The 7,032-nt window shown below is 31.9% G+C and overlaps 1 pseudogene; it reads left to right on the top strand.

Annotated features, from left to right (window-relative positions):
- The first annotated feature begins 5,811 nt into the window (after positions 1 to 5,811).
- Positions 5,812 to 6,465, top strand: LOC139854672 (zinc finger protein WIP2-like; annotated as a pseudogene).
- The last annotated feature ends 567 nt before the right edge of the window (positions 6,466 to 7,032 follow it).

The following is a 7,032-nucleotide window of genomic DNA, read 5'->3' as shown; positions in this document are numbered from 1 at the left end:
TTGACGACCATCGTTATCTTGGTCCCACAGCTTGATCATAACTCTATATGAATTTGATAAATAACCTTGCATTCTTTATTTAAAAATGATTTTCTATAAAGGAAACCTACCAAAATGTGTAAGTTTTGAAAAACCATACATTATTACTTAACTAAAAGTTGACCAAAATAAGTCAACAACATCCACTATTAAATGTATCAAAATAGAATACAAGTTAATGTTTAACAAAAGATGCCATCATAAATATGCAGACCCTCTAAGCACAGCGGAAGCAATCAATCATGAACCTGAGAATAAAACATGCTAGTAACTGTCAACAAAAATGTTGAGTGAATTATAGGTTTAATATTGCAAACAATATGTAATTTAAACCATAAAAATTTATGTTTGAAAACATAACAACTCCTTTTTGGACCACAAAATTATATACTAGAAAACATATACAAACATTATTCCATTTTCCGTGAGCCACCTGGTAACCACTTAACCATTTATTTACCCTTGCCAAACACAATAAATAATATACACCAAACAAGTGTATCTTCAACTAAATACGAAGTACTAATACATTCCGATTATAAATTGCTAGCATGACTAGCTCGAAATGGGGTTGTCAAACCTGATAGATCTATCTATAGGATTGGCGTTCACCAGTAGAAACCAGTGATTACAATTACCAGATTAGGGAATATTTTTGTTCGACTCACAATGAATAATTTAAACCAACTTCCACTTGTGTCCAATATGAAAAATAAAATGGATGTATTCTCATCCCAAAAGATTTAAAATAGAAAAATGGGACTATAACTCACCTTAAAGTAAATGAAGTAACCACACAAAAATGCGAACAGCAAACGAAGTAAAGTGATCAGGAATGATCACAACGCCGACCTATAAATAAAGCAGGTCGATATAAATAACTAACTTAGGTCAAGTCTTAGTATGATAGCTATTGTACATGTTGCAAGTAGACATAGAACAACACTCAACATGCATCGGTTTGATCGGAACAGCGTACAGACACACTTTCTATTTTTAGAAAGTTTCTATTTTTAGCAGGTTTCCATTTTTGGAAAGTTTCTATTTTAGGAAAGTTTCTATTTTAGGAAAGTTTCTATTTTTAGAAAGTTTCCATATTTAGAAAGTTTCTATTTTTTAAAAGTTTATAAGTTAGGAAAGTTTCCTTAATTAGAAAGTCAACAAAAGTCAACTGAAAGTCAAAGTCAACAGAAAGTCAACTCAAAAGTCAACCTTGGTCAAACATAGTCAACGTTAATTTTTAAAGTATAATTTATATTAATAATATAAGTTATAATGTTAATTAAAGTCAAATATGTATAATTATGTCATAACATAAGTTTAATTAAATTAAAATAAATTATTAAAGTTAACATAAGTTTAAATGATATAATTAATATAACATAAGTATTTAATTAATGAATTAAATATTAATCATAATATAAGTATTATTAATTAATAATAAGTTTTAATCATATCATAAGTATTATTAATTTATAATGAATTATTAATCATATCATAAATTTTAATTAAAATTATTAAATCATAAGTATTTAATAATTGAATTATAATTAAATAATAACTAAGCCTTATAATAATTAAATGATTAATTAATCCTTATTATAAGTTATAAGTCTTATTATAATAAGCTCATAACATAAGTTTAATACTTACCATAAGTATTTTTCATTAATAATAAAAGTATTATTAATCATAAGTTTAATTAAAGTTTCATTAATCATAATTAATTAATAAATGATATAATAAATATGTATATCATAAGTCTTAAATTAAAATAATTACCTTTTATGTCATAAGTAATTTATTAATAATGAAAATCATTATTTATGTCATAAGTCTTATTTAATAACCATAAGTTTTAATTAAAAGTTTATCGGGTAATAACTTGAGCCCCCGGGAATCAGTTTTTGGCGAGTCTTATACATATATCTTCGCCTAACCAACCCACCCGACACATTAGTGTGCTCAAGAACACCCCAAGAACAGCCACCAAGTCGTGACCTACAGCCATTAATCAACTTGGAGCTTTAATCCGTTTAAAAATATGTTTTAGTCATACCGGGTGATCCGTGGCTCGGATTTCGATGACCCGAACATGAAAGTTCATCCAATCATCAATCCTAACATAATAGTACAACCTAAAGACTCCAAAAGTGGTTACAAAGTCGGACCACACCTGTACCAATTCGTTCTTACATTTTAATTTCAATTAAACACCATTTTAATCATATCTAGAGCTCCGGGAATCGAAATAACATGAATCCGGAGTCTAAAATTAATGTCTTGATGATAGGAACTCATAAAAACACTTTAATTTCACTTTTAAATCAGTTAGGTCTACATAAATGATCAAACAGACCGCTGTCCAAGAACAATCAAACTGAAAACATGAATTATCGAGTGAATCTACGCATACAATCAACAATACAGCAACATACTATCATAATACTATCATAATAACATGAAAATACATAAAAATAAATGAAAATTCAAAAATCTAGGGTTAGGGTTTATACCCTAATCGAGAATCGAATGATATGAACGTGTAGAGGAGAACGAGAGCAATCCGATTACACTAAAAGCCCTATGATCCAAGCATGATTTTTGGTTGAAGATGATGATGTTTATGGTGATGATGGTGATGGAATAGATGGGAGAGGAAGAGAGAATTTTTTACAAAATAAGGTTTAGGTTGAAATGAGGAGTAAATGTGGTGTTTTGAACATATGCATCACAAGTTTCAAAGTTAGGCAAAACCACCCCCTCCCCTTGATAATTTAGGCCAAAAAAAGAAGGGTGGGACCCACTTGTGGTCCAACTTGAAGTATGGACTAAAAACTTTAAGCCAGAACGCCTGAACGAAACCCGAAACGCGAAAACACCGCTACGCGATTAAATATTCGGAGAGATAATGCATACGCGACAAATAAAATATATAAACACTATATATAAAAATATGATATAAAAATATCATATTTAGAATAATTTGGATTTAAAAATCCCAAAAGTCTAACTGTTGGTTTGAAAACCGAAAGGATTCGCCGGATAGAAATCCACGACACGTAGAAACGTACGAATTAAAATATGAATATAAATATTCACATATCACATAATAATTAATATATTATTACTAAAATAATAATATAGGTCATAGAAATGACGTGGCACAAATAACAATTAACGAACGTTAAATAGTAAACGGTAAAAGATAACGGAAAAAGTAGGGTCGTTACAGAGAGGAAGAAGGATGCTGAGATTGCGGGTTTGACTTCTTTGGTGGAAACTCAGAAAGGTGAAATTGAAAGGTTGAATGAGAAGATTGATAATCAAAACTTATTGATTGTGAAAGCAGAGAATGCGGCGACTAGTGTATCTCAAAGAATGGATGAGTTTGAAAGGAAGTATGATCTAGAAGACATTAAGCTGGAAGAGGATATTAATTTTGGCGAATTAAATGATCGGCATTTAGATGACTTAACTTTGGATGTTGCTAAAGGCACTGATGATCTCCCACTGTCAGTAATCCCTTTAATGTTGCTTATACTTTACGTGATTATCTGGAAATGAAGGATCATCTAAAACATTCCACTTTCTTTAATGACCTAGATGAAGGAGAGATCCGAAACGATCTAAGTCATGAAGAGATCAACGAGCTAGTGCGTCAAGAGCAACGTGAAAGTTCATCTGCTGACGTGCAAGCTAACACATTTTTTGCAGGTCCTTCTAATACTAGTGATGAATCTTTTGAATCAGTTGATGAGAATGAAAGTGATGATAGTTTTGAAGAGGTGGACATCGAAGACGTCACAACTTAGGATTATCTAAAGTATGACGGTGTAAATACAGATGATTAACCCACCTTTGATGATTTCTTCAAGTTTGATGAAGATGTTTTGAACTGTAAATGTTCGGAGGAGGAAAAAAACCCAAGTATTGCCCGAGGGGTTTTTGCCGGTCTGAATAAATAAAGAAAAGGTTGGAGTTTTTGAAGAGGAATGGAAGATCCTAATGAGTATCAGGAAATATTGTAAAAATTCGAAGTTGGAACCAAAGTTTATATTGAACAAAAGAACAACTGTTTGGCTAAAGGAAAAGTTCTTTCATAGGCCTATATCAAGGAACTGGATGTGAATGCAGTTAAAAAGGAGTTTGGGGTTGGCTATCTCAAATATGGATGGGATTTTAGGTCACTCGCTTAGTTTGAATCTATAGAACTAGCCAGGTTAGAATGTTGTACAGAGATTATGCTGGAATCCATGACGTTGTTTCAAGATTGATAGGAGATCGTTTATGTCGAAAAACTTTGATTGTTTTCGACCGCGGTTTGCAAAGTTCGTCTATCGAACAAACAAGAAAACGAGCGAAAGGAACCGGATTGCAAAATTTAAAGCGGGAAACTACATGAAGAACGTGCCATTGAAAAGGATGCCGCAACATTTTAGCCCTAGTTTTCGCTAGTGGTATTATGATGAACGCTCGGAAGAAGTAGTCATTGTATTGGAAAAGACAAGGGATGACGAGAATGATTCAATACGAGAGCTAGATCTTGTGCGGTTGTGAAACTGCTGCGAAGAAGATATCTTCACTCTGTATTACAACCAGATGTTGTATCGCAAGGAAAACAAAGTTTAAGATGAGCAATACGTACGTGTTGCAAAAGTCTGCTACTTGAACAACTTAGTAATAGATTCGTATCAAGACTGAAAGAGGACCGAAAATTTAATTAGAACTAGGTCTTAGGGGGAGTTTGTTGGTGCATGATTGTAAATATCTAGTTATGTATTCTTTATCATATAATTGGTTCCGTAATAAAGAACATTGTTACTATTGAATATTAGTTTCTGTACGTAAAATGTTTTAAAGCAATAGTTACACTGACCTGACAGTCGACCGACTGAGTCAGTCAGTTGACCGACTGAGTCAGTCAGTCGATCGACTGTGACCACTGTCGACCGACAGTCCAGGCCAGTGTAAGTTGATCTTCGATCGACTCAACAGACAGTCGACCGACTGACGGAGTTAGTCGACCGACTGTCTCTGCAGATAGTATATAAACGGGTTTAAGCCTAATTTGTTAGGTTACGCTTCATATTTACCCTCGCCTACAGCTCGGCCCCTACGTCCAAATACCATTGAATATCAGTTTAGACTTCGTGTTAATCCAGATTACATCTTGGTTTGACTCGTACAAATCCAATAACCCGAGTATATTCTACTCATTGCATGTTCTAGTGTTATTCCGTCTCTAGATTGTGTTAGATTGATTCTAAGATCCCTATTGAACGTCTACATTCCACTCATAGTGCTAGCTAGATTATATGAGCTCTTTGTGATTAAATATTTATTTATGATCAACTAAAAAGATTGCAAGAAAGAAATTGTAACAATTCGATTAGGTAATGTTGATGTAGGAGATGGACTATTTTCTAATCTACAGGATTTATAGAGAGACAAGTGTGACTAAACATGAGAAAAACATGGAAGCTAAAGATAAATGTTGGGACCTTAAAGAACAAATTAGCTCCATTGGTGTTCTTGTTCAGTCTTTTTACCTTTTCACGTTTTTGGTCATTTTTACTCTCTTTCTCTCTCTATATATATATATATATATATATATATATATATATATATATATATATATATATATATATATATATATATATATATATAAATATATACATATATATATATATATATATATATATATATATATATATATAATTAACCTATCAAACTGATCAGTTCATCTTTGTTTCTTAACTTGCTAGAATCATGAGTAGTGATCCTTATTCCACATACTACAAAGGATCATGGCTCAATATGAATATAAACAACTTTCTTTTTAGTTCTTCTTCTTGTTCATCATCATCATCAACAAAATCTTCTCTTTCTCACTACTATTATCACGAGTCTTCACCTCCTTCACCACCACTTAGAGAAGGTCTTCCTCTTTTAAGTTTAAGCCCAACAAGAAAAGTCAATCATGGTCAACAAAACCCTACTAATTATCATGATGCATGTGTTCAGTCTATGGAAATTGATCCAAAAAAACAACATTATTAATTCTGATGACCATGCCTCTATGACCGTGGCCTTGCATCTTGGGCTTTCAAGCTACAATCTTTCTGAAGCTTATTTAATTTCAAGACTCTCAAAAAACACACAAAATAAATATGACATTGAAATGAACCATGATAAAGAAGACGAGATGATGGAAGATGGTAGTACAAATAGTAATGGCTATGTTACAAGCACACTAAACAAGGGTCAGTATTGGATCCCAGCTGCATCTCAAATTCTGATTGGTCCAAATCAGTTCTCTTGTCCACTTTGATTCAAAACCTTCACAGATACAATAACATGCAGGTATTATTATTCAATTACCATGAAATTAAAGTTCATTTATTTTATTTAACTCTTTCTTAAAAAAGAAATGACCAAGAACAAGAATTAGAAAGTCCATATCTTTTTTCCTAAATTATACACTTAATTAATTTGTAGTCAATTTCCAGCCTGACTAGGGTATTTTATTTATTTCTTGACCTTCCAAATTTGGATTACTTAAAAAAAAAAATAAAAGGTTGAACAAGCAGAAACCCAAATTTTCTTTACTAAACTCAATTTTGTATTTCTTAACAATTGTATATCTTCACTGTATATAAGGGCTATAGCGAGGGTTAGTTTTAATTACTTGTTCACCTTTCAAATCCTATATATTAACTCAAACTTACTTTCTAGCTAGTGTTTGGTCTAATTGTACAACAATACTGTTTTCATTTATAAAACGAAATCTACTTTACATCTGATTAAACAAGACAAGTATTATGCTATTTGTTCCTAGAAGTTTGGTGTATGCTATTTGTTCCTAGAAGTTTGGTTTCTTTTTATTTTCTACTTTCCTAGATACATTGGCAATTGTGTTATAAATAAACAGTAACATACTATTTGTTCAACTCATCAAACTCTGATCCAGACCGGCCAGTTACATTTCAA

This window comes from Rutidosis leptorrhynchoides, chromosome 6 (genome assembly GCF_046630445.1).
Source record: "Rutidosis leptorrhynchoides isolate AG116_Rl617_1_P2 chromosome 6, CSIRO_AGI_Rlap_v1, whole genome shotgun sequence".
Taxonomy (NCBI): Eukaryota; Viridiplantae; Streptophyta; class Magnoliopsida; order Asterales; family Asteraceae; genus Rutidosis; species Rutidosis leptorrhynchoides.
The sequence above is the reverse complement of the archived record's forward strand: the minus strand, read 5'-3'. Positions and strand labels throughout refer to the sequence as shown.